This window comes from Elephas maximus, chromosome 18 (assembly GCF_024166365.1).
Source record: "Elephas maximus indicus isolate mEleMax1 chromosome 18, mEleMax1 primary haplotype, whole genome shotgun sequence".
Classification (NCBI taxonomy): Eukaryota; Metazoa; Chordata; class Mammalia; order Proboscidea; family Elephantidae; genus Elephas; species Elephas maximus.
In genome coordinates this window covers 945676-964627 of record NC_064836.1, presented here as the reverse complement: position 1 = coordinate 964627, position 18952 = coordinate 945676, and positions in this window count along the sequence as shown.

Genomic DNA, 18952 nt, shown 5'->3' with positions numbered 1-18952 from the left:
TTCCTCTTTCCTGCAACGAATTCCTCATTTGCTCTTGCAAACGCAAGGCTTCTTCTGAAAAACTACGTCACGGTGCAGGGATCCTTCCAGAGGAGCAACGACATAGTTTTAGCTGGAAGGGCTTGGCTGAGCAGCCGGGGAGAAAAGGCCTCTTGCTATTCTCTTTTCTTTCTGCCCGAATGCGGTCAATTGGCACTTGCCAAAGCAAGGTTTCCCAGCACAAACTACAAAGCAGCAGCTCTCTCCTGGCAGAGGAAATCCCATGCAGTGTTGCCCTGGCGAGATAGTGTTGCTACAGTGAGGCCCAGGGAAAACACACTGCCTAGAGAAATCCTAGCAAAGCCCTGTGTTTCCCCACAGGAATGTATGTCCGTTTCAGTTCTTTGCCAGCAACGGAGCTCAGAGGCAACGTCAGATTGTGTGTATCTCAGTGAGAGAAAGAACACTGTGACTTCCCCCGTTCCTCTGACGAAAGCAGTTAGAGGGAGAAAAGAGTCCTTTGCTTTCGCTTTCCCGCAATGAGCTCGACAGATCTGCCCTTCGCGAAGGGCCGTTTTCCCCCGGAGAACTGCCTCGCGGTAGCCCTGTTCTGGAAGTGGAACGAGTATGCAGTGTTAGCGTTCAGCTAATGTGAAGGCTCGCTTTGGCCCAGGGCAAACGAAGCGCCGGGGGAAATCTTAGCAGAGCCCGGCGCCTTTCCACGGTTCAAAGCGAGGAACTGCAGACTCTTTTGCAAAGAAGAGAGCGCACAGGCAACAGCAGCCTGCATGTTTCTCAGTGAAAGGGAGAACTCCCTGACTTCATCCAGTCCTCTGAGCAAAGCAGGCAGAAGGAGAGAAACTTTCTTTCCTTCCTCTTTCCTGCAACGAATTCCTCATTTGCTCTTGCAAACGCAGGGCTTCTTCGGAAAAACTACGCCGCGGTGCAGGGATCCTTCCAGAGGAGCAACGACATAGTTTGAGGAGGAAGGGCTTGGCAGAGCAGTCGGGGAGAAAAGGCCTCTTGCTATTCTCTTTTCTTTCTGCCTGAATGCGGTCAATTGGCACTTGCCAAAGCAAGGTTTCCCAGCCCAAACTCCAAAGCAGCAGCTCTCTCCTGGCAGAGGAAGTGCCATGCAGTGTTGCCCTGGCGAGATAGTGTTGCTACAGTGAGGCCCAGGGAAAACACACTGCCTAGAGAAATCCTAGCAAAGCCCTGTGTTTCCCCACAGGAATGCATGTCAGTTTCAGTTCTTTGCCAGCAACGGAGCTCAGAGGCAACGTCAGATTGTGTGTATCTCAGTGAGAGAAAGAACACTGTGACTTCCCCCGTTCCTCTGACGAAAGCGGTTAGAGGGAGAAAATCGTCCTTTGCTTTCGCTATCCCGCAATGAGCTCGGCAGATCTGCCCTTCACGAAGGGCCATTTTCCCCCGCAGAACTGCCTCGCGGTAGCCCTGTTCTGGAAGTGGAACGAGTATGCAGTGTTAGCGTTCAGCTAATGTGAAGGCTCGCTTTGGCCCAGGGCAAACGAAGCGCCGGGGGAAATCTTCGCAGAGCCCGGCGCCTTTCCACGGTTCAAAGCGTGGAACTGCAGACTCTTTTGCAAAGAAGAGAGCGCACAGGCAACAGCAGCCTGCAAATTTCTCAGTGAAAGGGAGAACTCCCTGACTTCATCCAGTCCTCTGAGCAAAGCAGGCAGAAGGAGAGAAACTTTCTTGCCTTCCTCTTTCCTGCAACGAATTCCTCATTTGCTCTTGCAAACGCAAGGCTTCTTCTGAAAAACTACGTCACGGTGCAGGGATCCTTCCAGAGGAGCAACGACATAGTTTTAGCTGGAAGGGCTTGGGAAAGCAGCCGGGGAGAAAAGGCCTCTTGCTATTCTCTTTTCTTTCTGCCCGAATGCGGTCAATTGGCACTTGCCAAAGCAAGGTTTCCCAGCACAAACTACAAAGCAGGAGCTCTCTCCTGGCAGAGGAAATCCCATGCAGTGTTGCCCTGGCGAGATAGTGTTGCTACAGTGAGGCCCAGGGAAAACAGACTGCCTAGAGAAATTCTAGCAAAGCCCTATGTTTCCCCACAGGAATGTATGTCCGTTTCAGTTCTTTGCCAGCAACGGAGCTCAGAGGCAACGTCAGATTGTGTGTATCTCAGTGAGAGAAAGAACACTGTGACTTCCCCCGTTCCTCTGACGAAAGCAGTTAGAGGGAGAAAAGCGTCCTTTGCTTTCGCTTTCCCGCAATGAGCTCGACAGATCTGCCCTTCGCGAAGGGCTGTTTTCCCCCGGAGAACTGCCTCGCGGTAGCCCTGTTCTGGAAGTGGAACGAGTATGCAGTGTTAGCGTTCAGCTAATGTGAAGGCTCGCTTTGGCCCAGGGCAAACGAAGCGCCGGGGAAATCTTAGCAGAGCCCGGCGCCTTTCCACGGTTCAAAGCGTGGAACTGCAGACTCTTTTGCAAAGAAGAGAGCGCACAGGCAACAGCAGCCTGCACGTTTCTCAGTGAAAGGGAGAACTCCCTGACTTCATCCAGTCCTCTGAGCAAAGCAGGCAGAAGGAGAGAAACTTTCTTTCCTTCCTCTTTCCTGCAACGAATTCCTCATTTGCTCTTGCAAACGCAGGGCTTCTTCGGAAAAACTACGCCGCGGTGCAGGGATCCTTCCAGAGGAGCAACGACATAGTTTGAGGAGGAAGGGCTTGGCAGAGCAGTCGGGGAGAAAAGGCCTCTTGCTATTCTCTTTTCTTTCTGCCTGAATGCGGTCAATTGGCACTTGCCAAAGCAAGGTTTCCCAGCCCAAACTCCAAAGCAGCAGCTCTCTCCTGGCAGAGGAAGTGCCATGCAGTGTTGCCCTGGCGAGATAGTGTTGCTACAGTGAGGCCCAGGGAAAACACACTGCCTAGAGAAATCCTAGCAAAGCCCTGTGTTTCCCCACAGGAATGCATGTCAGTTTCAGTTCTTTGCCAGCAACGGAGCTCAGAGGCAACGTCAGATTGTGTGTATCTCAGTGAGAGAAAGAACACTGTGACTTCCCCCGTTCCTCTGACGAAAGCGGTTAGAGGGAGAAAATCGTCCTTTGCTTTCGCTATCCCGCAATGAGCTCGGCAGATCTGCCCTTCACGAAGGGCCATTTTCCCCCGCAGAACTGCCTCGCGGTAGCCCTGTTCTGGAAGTGGAACGAGTATGCAGTGTTAGCGTTCAGCTAATGTGAAGGCTCGCTTTGGCCCAGGGCAAACGAAGCGCCGGGGGAAATCTTCGCAGAGCCCGGCGCCTTTCCACGGTTCAAAGCGTGGAACTGCAGACTCTTTTGCAAAGAAGAGAGCGCACAGGCAACAGCAGCCTGCAAATTTCTCAGTGAAAGGGAGAACTCCCTGACTTCATCCAGTCCTCTGAGCAAAGCAGGCAGAAGGAGAGAAACTTTCTTGCCTTCCTCTTTCCTGCAACGAATTCCTCATTTGCTCTTGCAAACGCAAGGCTTCTTCTGAAAAACTACGTCACGGTGCAGGGATCCTTCCAGAGGAGCAACGACATAGTTTTAGCTGGAAGGGCTTGGGAAAGCAGCCGGGGAGAAAAGGCCTCTTGCTATTCTCTTTTCTTTCTGCCCGAATGCGGTCAATTGGCACTTGCCAAAGCAAGGTTTCCCAGCACAAACTACAAAGCAGGAGCTCTCTCCTGGCAGAGGAAATCCCATGCAGTGTTGCCCTGGCGAGATAGTGTTGCTACAGTGAGGCCCAGGGAAAACAGACTGCCTAGAGAAATTCTAGCAAAGCCCTATGTTTCCCCACAGGAATGTATGTCCGTTTCAGTTCTTTGCCAGCAACGGAGCTCAGAGGCAACGTCAGATTGTGTGTATCTCAGTGAGAGAAAGAACACTGTGACTTCCCCCGTTCCTCTGACGAAAGCAGTTAGAGGGAGAAAAGCGTCCTTTGCTTTCGCTTTCCCGCAATGAGCTCGACAGATCTGCCCTTCGCGAAGGGCTGTTTTCCCCCGGAGAACTGCCTCGCGGTAGCCCTGTTCTGGAAGTGGAACGAGTATGCAGTGTTAGCGTTCAGCTAATGTGAAGGCTCGCTTTGGCCCAGGGCAAACGAAGCGCCGGGGAAATCTTAGCAGAGCCCGGCGCCTTTCCACGGTTCAAAGCGTGGAACTGCAGACTCTTTTGCAAAGAAGAGAGCGCACAGGCAACAGCAGCCTGCACGTTTCTCAGTGAAAGGGAGAACTCCCTGACTTCATCCAGTCCTCTGAGCAAAGCAGGCAGAAGGAGAGAAACTTTCTTTCCTTCCTCTTTCCTGCAACGAATTCCTCATTTGCTCTTGCAAACGCAAGGCTTCTTTTGAAAAACTACGTCACGGTGCAGGGATCCTTCCAGAGGAGCAACGACATAGTTTTAGCTGGAAGGGCTTGGCAGAGCAGCCGGGGAGAAAAGGCCTCTTGCTATTCTCTTTTCTTTCTGCCCGAATGCGGTCAATTGGCACTTGCGAAAGCAAGGTTTCCCAGCACAAACTACAAAGCAGGAGCTCTCTCCTGGCAGAGGAAATCCCATGCAGTGTTGCCCTGGCGAGATAGTGTTGCTACAGTGAGGCCCAGGGAAAACAGACTGCCTAGAGAAATCCTAGCAAAGCCCTGTGTTTCCCCACAGGAATGTATGTCCGTTTCAGTTCTTTGCCAGCAACGGAGCTCAGAGGCAACGTCAGATTGTGTGTATCTCAGGGAGAGAAAGAACACTGTGACTTCCCCCGTTCCTCTGACGAAAGCAGTTAGAGGGAGAAAAGCGTCCTTTGCTTTCGCTTTCCCGCAATGAGCTCGACAGATCTGCCCTTCGCGAAGGGCCGTTTTCCCCCGGAGAACTGCCTCGCGGTAGCCCTGTTCTGGAAGTGGAACGAGTATGCAGTGTTAGCGTTCAGCTAATGTGAAGGCTCGCTTTGGCCCAGGGCAAACGAAGCGCCGGGGGAAATCTTAGCAGAGCCCGGCGCCTTTCCAAGGTTCAAAGCGTGGAACTGCAGACTCTTTTGCAAAGAAGAGAGCGCACAGGCAACAGCAGCCTGCACGTTTCTCAGTGAAAGGGAGAACTCCCTGACTTCATCCAGTCCTCTGAGCAAAGCAGGCAGAAGGAGAGAAACTTTCTTTCCTTCCTCTTTCCTGCAACGAATTCCTCATTTGCTCTTGCAAACGCAAGGCTTCTTCTGAAAAACTACGTCACGGTGCAGGGATCCTTCCAGAGGAGCAACGACATAGTTTTAGCTGGAAGGGCTTGGGAAAGCAGCCGGGGAGAAAAGGCCTCTTGCTATTCTCTTTTCTTTCTGCCCGAATGCGGTCAATTGGCACTTGCCAAAGCAAGGTTTCCCAGCACAAACTACAAAGCAGGAGCTCTCTCCTGGCAGAGGAAATCCCATGCAGTGTTGCCCTGGCGAGATAGTGTTGCTACAGTGAGGCCCAGGGAAAACAGACTGCCTAGAGAAATCCTAGCAAAGCCCTGTGTTTCCCCACAGGAATGTATGTCCGTTTCAGTTCTTTGCCAGCAACGGAGCTCAGAGGCAACGTCAGATTGTGTGTATCTCAGTGAGAGAAAGAACACTGTGACTTCCCCCGTTCCTCTGACGAAAGCAGTTAGAGGGAGAAAAGCGTCCTTTGCTTTCGCTTTCCCGCAATGAGCTCGACAGATCTGCCCTTGGCGAAGGGCTGTTTTCCCCCGGAGAACTGCCTCGCGGTAGCCCTGTTCTGGAAGTGGAACGAGTATGCAGTGTTAGCGTTCAGCTAATGTGAAGGCTCGCTTTGGCCCAGGGCAAACGAAGCGCCGGGGAAATCTTAGCAGAGCCCGGCGCCTTTCCACGGTTCAAAGCGTGGAACTGCAGACTCTTTTGCAAAGAAGAGAGCGCACAGGCAACAGCAGCCTGCACGTTTCTCAGTGAAAGGGAGAACTCCCTGACTTCATCCAGTCCTCTGAGCAAAGCAGGCAGAAGGAGAGAAACTTTCTTTCCTTCCTCTTTCCTGCAACGAATTCCTCATTTGCTCTTGCAAACGCAAGGCTTCTTCTGAAAAACTACGTCACGGTGCAGGGATCCTTCCAGAGGAGCAACGACATAGTTTTAGCTGGAAGGGCTTGGGAAAGCAGCCGGGGAGAAAAGGCCTCTTGCTATTCTCTTTTCTTTCTGCCCGAATGCGGTCATTTGGCACTTGCTAAAGCAAGGTTTCCCAGCACAAACTACAAAGCAGGAGCTCTCTCCTGGCAGAGGAAATCCCATGCAGTGTTGCCCTGGCGAGATAGTGTTGCTACAGTGAGGCCCAGGGAAAACACACTGCCTAGAGAAATCCTAGCAAAGCCCTGTGTTTCCCCACAGGAATGTATGTCCGTTTCAGTTCTTTGCCAGCAACGGAGCTCAGAGGCAACGTCAGATTGTGTGTATCTCAGGGAGAGAAAGAACACTGTGACTTCCCCCGTTCCTCTGACGAAAGCAGTTAGAGGGAGAAAAGCGTCCTTTGCTTTCGCTTTCCCGCAATGAGCTCGACAGATCTGCCCTTCGCGAAGGGCCGTTTTCCCCCGGAGAACTGCCTCGCGGTAGCCCTGTTCTGGAAGTGGAACGAGTATGCAGTGTTAGCGTTCAGCTAATGTGAAGGCTCGCTTTGGCCCAGGGCAAACGAAGCGCCAGGGGAAATCTTCGCAGAGCCCGGCGCCTTTCCACGGTTCAAAGCGTGGAACTGCAGACTCTTTTGCAAAGAAGAGAGCGCACAGGCAACAGCAGCCCGCACGTTTCTCAGTGAAAGGGAGAACTCCCTGACTTCATCCAGTCCTCTGAGCAAAGCAAGCAGAGGGAGAGAATCTTTCCTTCCTCTTTCCTGCAACGAATTCCTCATTTGCTCTTGCAAACGCAGGGCTTCTTCTGAAAAACTACGTCGTGGTGCAGGGATCCTTACAGAGGAGCAACGACATAGTTTTAGCCGGAAGGGCTTGGGAAAGCAGCCGGGAAGAAAAGGCCTCTTGCTATTCTCTTTTCTTTCTGCCTGAATGCGGTCAATTGGCACTTGCCAAAGCAAGGTTTTCCAGCACAAACTACAAAGCAGCAGCTCTCTCCTGGCAGAGGAAATCCCACGCAGTGTTGCCCTGGCGAGATAGTGTTGCTACAGTGAGGCCCAGGGAAAACACACTGCCTAGAGAAATCCTAGCAAAGCCCTGAGTTTCCCCACAGGAATGTATGTCCGTTTCAGTTCTTTGCCAGCAACGGAGCTCAGAGGCAACGTCAGATTGTGTGTATCTCAGTGAGAGAAAGAACACTGTGACTTCCCCCGTTCCTCTGACGAAAGCAGTTAGAGGGAGAAAAGAGTCCTTTGCTTTCGCTTTCCCGCAATGAGCTCGACAGATCTGCCCTTCGCGAAGGGCCGTTTTCCCCCGGAGAACTGCCTCGCGGTAGCCCTGTTCTGGAAGTGGAACGAGTATGCAGTGTTAGCGTTCAGCTAATGTGAAGGCTCGCTTTGGCCCAGGGCAAACGAAGCGCCGGGGAAATCTTAGCAGAGCCCGGCGCCTTTCCACGGTTCAAAGCGTGGAACTGCAGACTCTTTTGCAAAGAAGAGAGCGCACAGGCAACAGCAGCCTGCACGTTTCTCAGTGAAAGGGAGAACTCCCTGACTTCATCCAGTCCTCTGAGCAAAGCAGGCAGAAGGAGAGAAACTTTCTTTCCTTCCTCTTTCCTGCAACGAATTCCTCATTTGCTCTTGCAAACGCAGGGCTTCTTCGGAAAAACTACGCCGCGGTGCAGGGATCCTTCCAGAGGAGCAACGACATAGTTTGAGGAGGAAGGGCTTGGCAGAGCAGTCGGGGAGAAAAGGCCTCTTGCTATTCTCTTTTCTTTCTGCCTGAATGCGGTCAATTGGCACTTGCCAAAGCAAGGTTTCCCAGCCCAAACTCCAAAGCAGCAGCTCTCTCCTGGCAGAGGAAGTGCCATGCAGTGTTGCCCTGGCGAGATAGTGTTGCTACAGTGAGGCCCAGGGAAAACACACTGCCTAGAGAAATCCTAGCAAAGCCCTGTGTTTCCCCACAGGAATGCATGTCAGTTTCAGTTCTTTGCCAGCAACGGAGCTCAGAGGCAACGTCAGATTGTGTGTATCTCAGTGAGAGAAAGAACACTGTGACTTCCCCCGTTCCTCTGACGAAAGCGGTTAGAGGGAGAAAATCGTCCTTTGCTTTCGCTATCCCGCAATGAGCTCGGCAGATCTGCCCTTCACGAAGGGCCATTTTCCCCCGCAGAACTGCCTCGCGGTAGCCCTGTTCTGGAAGTGGAACGAGTATGCAGTGTTAGCGTTCAGCTAATGTGAAGGCTCGCTTTGGCCCAGGGCAAACGAAGCGCCGGGGGAAATCTTCGCAGAGCCCGGCGCCTTTCCACGGTTCAAAGCGTGGAACTGCAGACTCTTTTGCAAAGAAGAGAGCGCACAGGCAACAGCAGCCTGCAAATTTCTCAGTGAAAGGGAGAACTCCCTGACTTCATCCAGTCCTCTGAGCAAAGCAGGCAGAAGGAGAGAAACTTTCTTGCCTTCCTCTTTCCTGCAACGAATTCCTCATTTGCTCTTGCAAACGCAAGGCTTCTTCTGAAAAACTACGTCACGGTGCAGGGATCCTTCCAGAGGAGCAACGACATAGTTTTAGCTGGAAGGGCTTGGGAAAGCAGCCGGGGAGAAAAGGCCTCTTGCTATTCTCTTTTCTTTCTGCCCGAATGCGGTCAATTGGCACTTGCCAAAGCAAGGTTTCCCAGCACAAACTACAAAGCAGGAGCTCTCTCCTGGCAGAGGAAATCCCATGCAGTGTTGCCCTGGCGAGATAGTGTTGCTACAGTGAGGCCCAGGGAAAACAGACTGCCTAGAGAAATTCTAGCAAAGCCCTATGTTTCCCCACAGGAATGTATGTCCGTTTCAGTTCTTTGCCAGCAACGGAGCTCAGAGGCAACGTCAGATTGTGTGTATCTCAGTGAGAGAAAGAACACTGTGACTTCCCCCGTTCCTCTGACGAAAGCAGTTAGAGGGAGAAAAGCGTCCTTTGCTTTCGCTTTCCCGCAATGAGCTCGACAGATCTGCCCTTCGCGAAGGGCTGTTTTCCCCCGGAGAACTGCCTCGCGGTAGCCCTGTTCTGGAAGTGGAACGAGTATGCAGTGTTAGCGTTCAGCTAATGTGAAGGCTCGCTTTGGCCCAGGGCAAACGAAGCGCCGGGGAAATCTTAGCAGAGCCCGGCGCCTTTCCACGGTTCAAAGCGTGGAACTGCAGACTCTTTTGCAAAGAAGAGAGCGCACAGGCAACAGCAGCCTGCACGTTTCTCAGTGAAAGGGAGAACTCCCTGACTTCATCCAGTCCTCTGAGCAAAGCAGGCAGAAGGAGAGAAACTTTCTTTCCTTCCTCTTTCCTGCAACGAATTCCTCATTTGCTCTTGCAAACGCAAGGCTTCTTTTGAAAAACTACGTCACGGTGCAGGGATCCTTCCAGAGGAGCAACGACATAGTTTTAGCTGGAAGGGCTTGGCAGAGCAGCCGGGGAGAAAAGGCCTCTTGCTATTCTCTTTTCTTTCTGCCCGAATGCGGTCAATTGGCACTTGCGAAAGCAAGGTTTCCCAGCACAAACTACAAAGCAGGAGCTCTCTCCTGGCAGAGGAAATCCCATGCAGTGTTGCCCTGGCGAGATAGTGTTGCTACAGTGAGGCCCAGGGAAAACAGACTGCCTAGAGAAATCCTAGCAAAGCCCTGTGTTTCCCCACAGGAATGTATGTCCGTTTCAGTTCTTTGCCAGCAACGGAGCTCAGAGGCAACGTCAGATTGTGTGTATCTCAGGGAGAGAAAGAACACTGTGACTTCCCCCGTTCCTCTGACGAAAGCAGTTAGAGGGAGAAAAGCGTCCTTTGCTTTCGCTTTCCCGCAATGAGCTCGACAGATCTGCCCTTCGCGAAGGGCCGTTTTCCCCCGGAGAACTGCCTCGCGGTAGCCCTGTTCTGGAAGTGGAACGAGTATGCAGTGTTAGCGTTCAGCTAATGTGAAGGCTCGCTTTGGCCCAGGGCAAACGAAGCGCCGGGGGAAATCTTAGCAGAGCCCGGCGCCTTTCCAAGGTTCAAAGCGTGGAACTGCAGACTCTTTTGCAAAGAAGAGAGCGCACAGGCAACAGCAGCCTGCACGTTTCTCAGTGAAAGGGAGAACTCCCTGACTTCATCCAGTCCTCTGAGCAAAGCAGGCAGAAGGAGAGAAACTTTCTTTCCTTCCTCTTTCCTGCAACGAATTCCTCATTTGCTCTTGCAAACGCAAGGCTTCTTCTGAAAAACTACGTCACGGTGCAGGGATCCTTCCAGAGGAGCAACGACATAGTTTTAGCTGGAAGGGCTTGGGAAAGCAGCCGGGGAGAAAAGGCCTCTTGCTATTCTCTTTTCTTTCTGCCCGAATGCGGTCAATTGGCACTTGCCAAAGCAAGGTTTCCCAGCACAAACTACAAAGCAGGAGCTCTCTCCTGGCAGAGGAAATCCCATGCAGTGTTGCCCTGGCGAGATAGTGTTGCTACAGTGAGGCCCAGGGAAAACAGACTGCCTAGAGAAATCCTAGCAAAGCCCTGTGTTTCCCCACAGGAATGTATGTCCGTTTCAGTTCTTTGCCAGCAACGGAGCTCAGAGGCAACGTCAGATTGTGTGTATCTCAGTGAGAGAAAGAACACTGTGACTTCCCCCGTTCCTCTGACGAAAGCAGTTAGAGGGAGAAAAGCGTCCTTTGCTTTCGCTTTCCCGCAATGAGCTCGACAGATCTGCCCTTGGCGAAGGGCTGTTTTCCCCCGGAGAACTGCCTCGCGGTAGCCCTGTTCTGGAAGTGGAACGAGTATGCAGTGTTAGCGTTCAGCTAATGTGAAGGCTCGCTTTGGCCCAGGGCAAACGAAGCGCCGGGGAAATCTTAGCAGAGCCCGGCGCCTTTCCACGGTTCAAAGCGTGGAACTGCAGACTCTTTTGCAAAGAAGAGAGCGCACAGGCAACAGCAGCCTGCACGTTTCTCAGTGAAAGGGAGAACTCCCTGACTTCATCCAGTCCTCTGAGCAAAGCAGGCAGAAGGAGAGAAACTTTCTTTCCTTCCTCTTTCCTGCAACGAATTCCTCATTTGCTCTTGCAAACGCAAGGCTTCTTCTGAAAAACTACGTCACGGTGCAGGGATCCTTCCAGAGGAGCAACGACATAGTTTTAGCTGGAAGGGCTTGGGAAAGCAGCCGGGGAGAAAAGGCCTCTTGCTATTCTCTTTTCTTTCTGCCCGAATGCGGTCATTTGGCACTTGCTAAAGCAAGGTTTCCCAGCACAAACTACAAAGCAGGAGCTCTCTCCTGGCAGAGGAAATCCCATGCAGTGTTGCCCTGGCGAGATAGTGTTGCTACAGTGAGGCCCAGGGAAAACACACTGCCTAGAGAAATCCTAGCAAAGCCCTGTGTTTCCCCACAGGAATGTATGTCCGTTTCAGTTCTTTGCCAGCAACGGAGCTCAGAGGCAACGTCAGATTGTGTGTATCTCAGGGAGAGAAAGAACACTGTGACTTCCCCCGTTCCTCTGACGAAAGCAGTTAGAGGGAGAAAAGCGTCCTTTGCTTTCGCTTTCCCGCAATGAGCTCGACAGATCTGCCCTTCGCGAAGGGCCGTTTTCCCCCGGAGAACTGCCTCGCGGTAGCCCTGTTCTGGAAGTGGAACGAGTATGCAGTGTTAGCGTTCAGCTAATGTGAAGGCTCGCTTTGGCCCAGGGCAAACGAAGCGCCAGGGGAAATCTTCGCAGAGCCCGGCGCCTTTCCACGGTTCAAAGCGTGGAACTGCAGACTCTTTTGCAAAGAAGAGAGCGCACAGGCAACAGCAGCCCGCACGTTTCTCAGTGAAAGGGAGAACTCCCTGACTTCATCCAGTCCTCTGAGCAAAGCAAGCAGAGGGAGAGAATCTTTCCTTCCTCTTTCCTGCAACGAATTCCTCATTTGCTCTTGCAAACGCAGGGCTTCTTCTGAAAAACTACGTCGTGGTGCAGGGATCCTTACAGAGGAGCAACGACATAGTTTTAGCCGGAAGGGCTTGGGAAAGCAGCCGGGAAGAAAAGGCCTCTTGCTATTCTCTTTTCTTTCTGCCTGAATGCGGTCAATTGGCACTTGCCAAAGCAAGGTTTTCCAGCACAAACTACAAAGCAGCAGCTCTCTCCTGGCAGAGGAAATCCCACGCAGTGTTGCCCTGGCGAGATAGTGTTGCTACAGTGAGGCCCAGGGAAAACACACTGCCTAGAGAAATCCTAGCAAAGCCCTGAGTTTCCCCACAGGAATGTATGTCCGTTTCAGTTCTTTGCCAGCAACGGAGCTCAGAGGCAACGTCAGATTGTGTGTATCTCAGTGAGAGAAAGAACACTGTGACTTCCCCCGTTCCTCTGACGAAAGCAGTTAGAGGGAGAAAAGAGTCCTTTGCTTTCGCTTTCCCGCAATGAGCTCGACAGATCTGCCCTTCGCGAAGGGCCGTTTTCCCCCGGAGAACTGCCTCGCGGTAGCCCTGTTCTGGAAGTGGAACGAGTATGCAGTGTTAGCGTTCAGCTAATGTGAAGGCTCGCTTTGGCCCAGGGCAAACGAAGCGCCGGGGGAAATCTTAGCAGAGCCCGGCGCCTTTCCACGGTTCAAAGCGTGGAACTGCAGACTCTTTTGCAAAGAAGAGAGCGCACAGGCAACAGCAGACTGCACGTTTCTCAGTGAAAGGGAGAACTCCCTGACTTCATCCAGTCCTCTGAGCAAAGCAGGCAGAAGGAGGGAAACTTTCTTTCCTTCCTCTTTCCTGCAACGAATTCCTCATTTGCTCTTGCAAACGCAAGGCTTCTTCTGAAAAACTACGTCACGGTGCAGGGATCCTTCCAGAGGAGCAACGACATAGTTTTAGCTGGAAGGGCTTGGCTGAGCAGCCGGGGAGAAAAGGCCTCTTGCTATTCTCTTTTCTTTCTGCCCGAATGCGGTCAATTGGCACTTGCCAAAGCAAGGTTTTCCAGCACAAACTACAAAGCAGCAGCTCTCTCCTGGCAGAGGAAATCCCATGCAGTGTTGCCCTGGCGAGATAGTGTTGCTACAGTGAGGCCCAGGGAAAACACACTGCCTAGAGAAATCCTAGCAAAGCCCTGTGTTTCCCCACAGGAATGTATGTCCGTTTCAGTTCTTTGCCAGCAACGGAGCTCAGAGGCAACGTCAGATTGTGTGTATCTCAGTGAGAGAAAGAACACTGTGACTTCCCCCGTTCCTCTGACGAAAGCAGTTAGAGGGAGAAAAGAGTCCTTTGCTTTCGCTTTCCCGCAATGAGCTCGACAGATCTGCCCTTCGCGAAGGGCCGTTTTCCCCCGGAGAACTGCCTCGCGGTAGCCCTGTTCTGGAAGTGGAACGAGTATGCAGTGTTAGCGTTCAGCTAATGTGAAGGCTCGCTTTGGCCCAGGGCAAACGAAGCGCCGGGGGAAATCTTAGCAGAGCCCGGCGCCTTTCCACGGTTCAAAGCGAGGAACTGCAGACTCTTTTGCAAAGAAGAGAGCGCACAGGCAACAGCAGCCTGCATGTTTCTCAGTGAAAGGGAGAACTCCCTGACTTCATCCAGTCCTCTGAGCAAAGCAGGCAGAAGGAGAGAAACTTTCTTTCCTTCCTCTTTCCTGCAACGAATTCCTCATTTGCTCTTGCAAACGCAGGGCTTCTTCGGAAAAACTACGCCGCGGTGCAGGGATCCTTCCAGAGGAGCAACGACATAGTTTGAGGAGGAAGGGCTTGGCAGAGCAGTCGGGGAGAAAAGGCCTCTTGCTATTCTCTTTTCTTTCTGCCTGAATGCGGTCAATTGGCACTTGCCAAAGCAAGGTTTCCCAGCCCAAACTCCAAAGCAGCAGCTCTCTCCTGGCAGAGGAAGTGCCATGCAGTGTTGCCCTGGCGAGATAGTGTTGCTACAGTGAGGCCCAGGGAAAACACACTGCCTAGAGAAATCCTAGCAAAGCCCTGTGTTTCCCCACAGGAATGCATGTCAGTTTCAGTTCTTTGCCAGCAACGGAGCTCAGAGGCAACGTCAGATTGTGTGTATCTCAGTGAGAGAAAGAACACTGTGACTTCCCCCGTTCCTCTGACGAAAGCGGTTAGAGGGAGAAAATCGTCCTTTGCTTTCGCTATCCCGCAATGAGCTCGGCAGATCTGCCCTTCACGAAGGGCCATTTTCCCCCGCAGAACTGCCTCGCGGTAGCCCTGTTCTGGAAGTGGAACGAGTATGCAGTGTTAGCGTTCAGCTAATGTGAAGGCTCGCTTTGGCCCAGGGCAAACGAAGCGCTGGGGGAAGTCTTAGCAGAGCCCGGCGCCTTTCCTCGGTTCAAAGCGTGGAACTGCAGACTCTTTTGCAAAGAAGAGAGCGCACAGGCAACAGCAGCCCGCACGTTTCTCAGTGAAAGGGAGAACTCCCTGACTTCATCCAGTCCTCTGAGCAAAGCAAGCAGAGGGAGAGAATCTTTCCTTCCTCTTTCCTGCAACGAATTCCTCATTTGCTCTTGCAAACGCAGGGCTTCTTCTGAAAAACTACGTCGTGGTGCAGGGATCCTTCCAGAGGAGCAACGACATAGTTTTAGCCGGAAGGGCTTGGGAAAGCAGCCGGGAAGAAAAGGCCTCTTGCTATTCTCTTTTCTTTCTGCCTGAATGCGGTCAATTGGCACTTGCCAAAGCAAGGTTTTCCAGCACAAACTACAAAGCAGCAGTTCTCTCCTGGCAGAGGAAATCCCACGCAGTGTTGCCCTGGCGAGATAGTGTTGCTACAGTGAGGCCCAGGGAAAACACACTGCCTAGAGAAATCCTAGCAAAGCCCTGAGTTTCCCCACAGGAATGTATGTCCGTTTCAGTTCTTTGCCAGCAACGGAGCTCAGAGGCAACGTCAGATTGTGTGTATCTCAGTGAGAGAAAGAACACTGTGACTTCCCCCGTTCCTCTGACGAAAGCAGTTAGAGGGAGAAAAGAGTCCTTTGCTTTCGCTTTCCCGCAATGAGCTCGACAGATCTGCCCTTCGCGAAGGGCCGTTTTCCCCCGGAGAACTGCCTCGCGGTAGCCCTGTTCTGGAAGTGGAACGAGTATGCAGTGTTAGCGTTCAGCTAATGTGAAGGCTCGCTTTGGCCCAGGGCAAACGAAGCGCCGGGGGAAATCTTAGCAGAGCCCGGCGCCTTTCCACGGTTCAAAGCGTGGAACTGCAGACTCTTTTGCAAAGAAGAGAGCGCACAGGCAACAGCAGACTGCACGTTTCTCAGTGAAAGGGAGAACTCCCTGACTTCATCCAGTCCTCTGAGCAAAGCAGGCAGAAGGAGGGAAACTTTCTTTCCTTCCTCTTTCCTGCAACGAATTCCTCATTTGCTCTTGCAAACGCAAGGCTTCTTCTGAAAAACTACGTCACGGTGCAGGGATCCTTCCAGAGGAGCAACGACATAGTTTTAGCTGGAAGGGCTTGGCTGAGCAGCCGGGGAGAAAAGGCCTCTTGCTATTCTCTTTTCTTTCTGCCCGAATGCGGTCAATTGGCACTTGCCAAAGCAAGGTTTCCCAGCACAAACTACAAAGCAGCAGCTCTCTCCTGGCAGAGGAAATCCCATGCAGTGTTGCCCTGGCGAGATAGTGTTGCTACAGTGAGGCCCAGGGAAAACACACTGCCTAGAGAAATCCTAGCAAAGCCCTGTGTTTCCCCACAGGAATGTATGTCCGTTTCAGTTCTTTGCCAGCAACGGAGCTCAGAGGCAACGTCAGATTGTGTGTATCTCAGTGAGAGAAAGAACACTGTGACTTCCCCCGTTCCTCTGACGAAAGCAGTTAGAGGGAGAAAAGCGTCCTTTGCTTTCGCTTTCCCGCAATGAGCTCGACAGATCTGCCCTTGGCGAAGGGCTGTTTTCCCCCGGAGAACTGCCTCGCGGTAGCCCTGTTCTGGAAGTGGAACGAGTATGCAGTGTTAGCGTTCAGCTAATGTGAAGGCTCGCTTTGGCCCAGGGCAAACGAAGCGCCGGGGAAATCTTAGCAGAGCCCGGCGCCTTTCCACGGTTCAAAGCGTGGAACTGCAGACTCTTTTGCAAAGAAGAGAGCGCACAGGCAACAGCAGCCTGCACGTTTCTCAGTGAAAGGGAGAACTCCCTGACTTCATCCAGTCCTCTGAGCAAAGCAGGCAGAAGGAGAGAAACTTTCTTTCCTTCCTCTTTCCTGCAACGAATTCCTCATTTGCTCTTGCAAACGCAAGGCTTCTTCTGAAAAACTACGTCACGGTGCAGGGATCCTTCCAGAGGAGCAACGACATAGTTTTAGCTGGAAGGGCTTGGGAAAGCAGCCGGGGAGAAAAGGCCTCTTGCTATTCTCTTTTCTTTCTGCCCGAATGCGGTCATTTGGCACTTGCTAAAGCAAGGTTTCCCAGCACAAACTACAAAGCAGGAGCTCTCTCCTGGCAGAGGAAATCCCATGCAGTGTTGCCCTGGCGAGATAGTGTTGCTACAGTGAGGCCCAGGGAAAACACACTGCCTAGAGAAATCCTAGCAAAGCCCTGTGTTTCCCCACAGGAATGTATGTCCGTTTCAGTTCTTTGCCAGCAACGGAGCTCAGAGGCAACGTCAGATTGTGTGTATCTCAGGGAGAGAAAGAACACTGTGACTTCCCCCGTTCCTCTGACGAAAGCAGTTAGAGGGAGAAAAGCGTCCTTTGCTTTCGCTTTCCCGCAATGAGCTCGACAGATCTGCCCTTCGCGAAGGGCCGTTTTCCCCCGGAGAACTGCCTCGCGGTAGCCCTGTTCTGGAAGTGGAACGAGTATGCAGTGTTAGCGTTCAGCTAATGTGAAGGCTCGCTTTGGCCCAGGGCAAACGAAGCGCCAGGGGAAATCTTCGCAGAGCCCGGCGCCTTTCCAAGGTTCAAAGCGTGGAACTGCAGACTCTTTTGCAAAGAAGAGAGCGCACAGGCAACAGCAGCCCGCACGTTTCTCAGTGAAAGGGAGAACTCCCTGACTTCATCCAGTCCTCTGAGCAAAGCAAGCAGAGGGAGAGAATCTTTCCTTCCTCTTTCCTGCAACGAATTCCTCATTTGCTCTTGCAAACGCAGGGCTTCTTCTGAAAAACTACGTCGTGGTGCAGGGATCCTTACAGAGGAGCAACGACATAGTTTTAGCCGGAAGGGCTTGGGAAAGCAGCCGGGAAGAAAAGGCCTCTTGCTATTCTCTTTTCTTTCTGCCTGAATGCGGTCAATTGGCACTTGCCAAAGCAAGGTTTTCCAGCACAAACTACAAAGCAGCAGCTCTCTCCTGGCAGAGGAAATCCCACGCAGTGTTGCCCTGGCGAGATAGTGTTGCTACAGTGAGGCCCAGGGAAAACACACTGCCTAGAGAAATCCTAGCAAAGCCCTGTGTTTCCCCACAGGAATGTATGTCCGTTTCAGTTCTTTGCCAGCAACGGAGCTCAGAGGCAACGTCAGATTGTGTGTATCTCAGTGAGAGAAAGAACACTGTGACTTCCCCCGTTCCTCTGACGAAAGCAGTTAGAGGGAGAAAAGCGTCCTTTGCTTTCGCTTTCCCGCAATGAGCTCGACAGATCTGCCCTTGGCGAAGGGCTGTTTTCCCCCGGAGAACTGCCTCGCGGTAGCCCTGTTCTGGAAGTGGAACGAGTATGCAGTGTTAGCGTTCAGCTAATGTGAAGGCTCGCTTTGGCCCAGGGCAAACGAAGCGCCGGGGAAATCCTAGCAGAGCCCGGCGCCTTTCCACGGTTCAAAGCGTGGAACTGCAGACTCTTTTGCAAAGAAGAGAGCGCACAGGCAACAGCAGCCTGCACGTTTCTCAGTGAAAGGGAGAACTCCCTGACTTCATCCAGTCCTCTGAGCAAAGCAGGCAGAAGGAGAGAAACTTTCTTTCCTTCCTCTTTCCTGCAACGAATTCCTCATTTGCTCTTGCAAACGCAAGGCTTCTTCTGAAAAACTACGTCACGGTGCAGGGATCCTTCCAGAGGAGCAACGACATAGTTTTAGCTGGAAGGGCTTGGGAAAGCAGCCGGGGAGAAAAGGCCTCTTGCTATTCTCTTTTCTTTCTGCCCGAATGCGGTCATTTGGCACTTGCTAAAGCAAGGTTTCCCAGCACAAACTACAAAGCAGGAGCTCTCTCCTGGCAGAGGAAATCCCATGCAGTGTTGCCCTGGCGAGATAGTGTTGCTACAGTGAGGCCCAGGGAAAACACACTGCCTAGAGAAATCCTAGCAAAGCCCTGTGTTTCCCCACAGGAATGTATGTCCGTTTCAGTTCTTTGCCAGCAACGGAGCTCAGAGGCAACGTCAGATTGTGTGTATCTCAGGGAGAGAAAGAACACTGTGACTTCCCCCGTTCCTCTGACGAAAGCAGTTAGAGGGAGAAAAGCGTCCTTTGCTTTCGCTTTCCCGCAATGAGCTCGACAGATCTGCCCTTCGCGAAGGGCCGTTTTCCCCCGGAGAACTGCCTCGCGGTAGCCCTGTTCTGGAAGTGGAACGAGTATGCAGTGTTAGCGTTCAGCTAATGTGAAGGCTCGCTTTGGCCCAGGGCAAACGAAGCGCCAGGGGAAATCTTCGCAGAGCCCGGCGCCTTTCCACGGTTCAAAGCGTGGAACTGCAGACTCTTTTGCAAAGAAGAGAGCGCACAGGCAACAGCAGCCCGCACGTTTCTCAGTGAAAGGGAGAACTCCCTGACTTCATCCAGTCCTCTGAGCAAAGCAAGCAGAGGGAGAGAATCTTTCCTTCCTCTTTCCTGCAACGAATTCCTCATTTGCTCTTGCAAACGCAGGGCTTCTTCTGAAAAACTACGTCGTGGTGCAGGGATCCTTACAGAGGAGCAACGACATAGTTTTAGCCGGAAGGGCTTGGGAAAGCAGCCGGGAAGAAAAGGCCTCTTGCTATTCTCTTTTCTTTCTGCCTGAATGCGGTCAATTGGCACTTGCCAAAGCAAGGTTTTCCAGCACAAACTACAAAGCAGCAGCTCTCTCCTGGCAGAGGAAATCCCACGCAGTGTTGCCCTGGC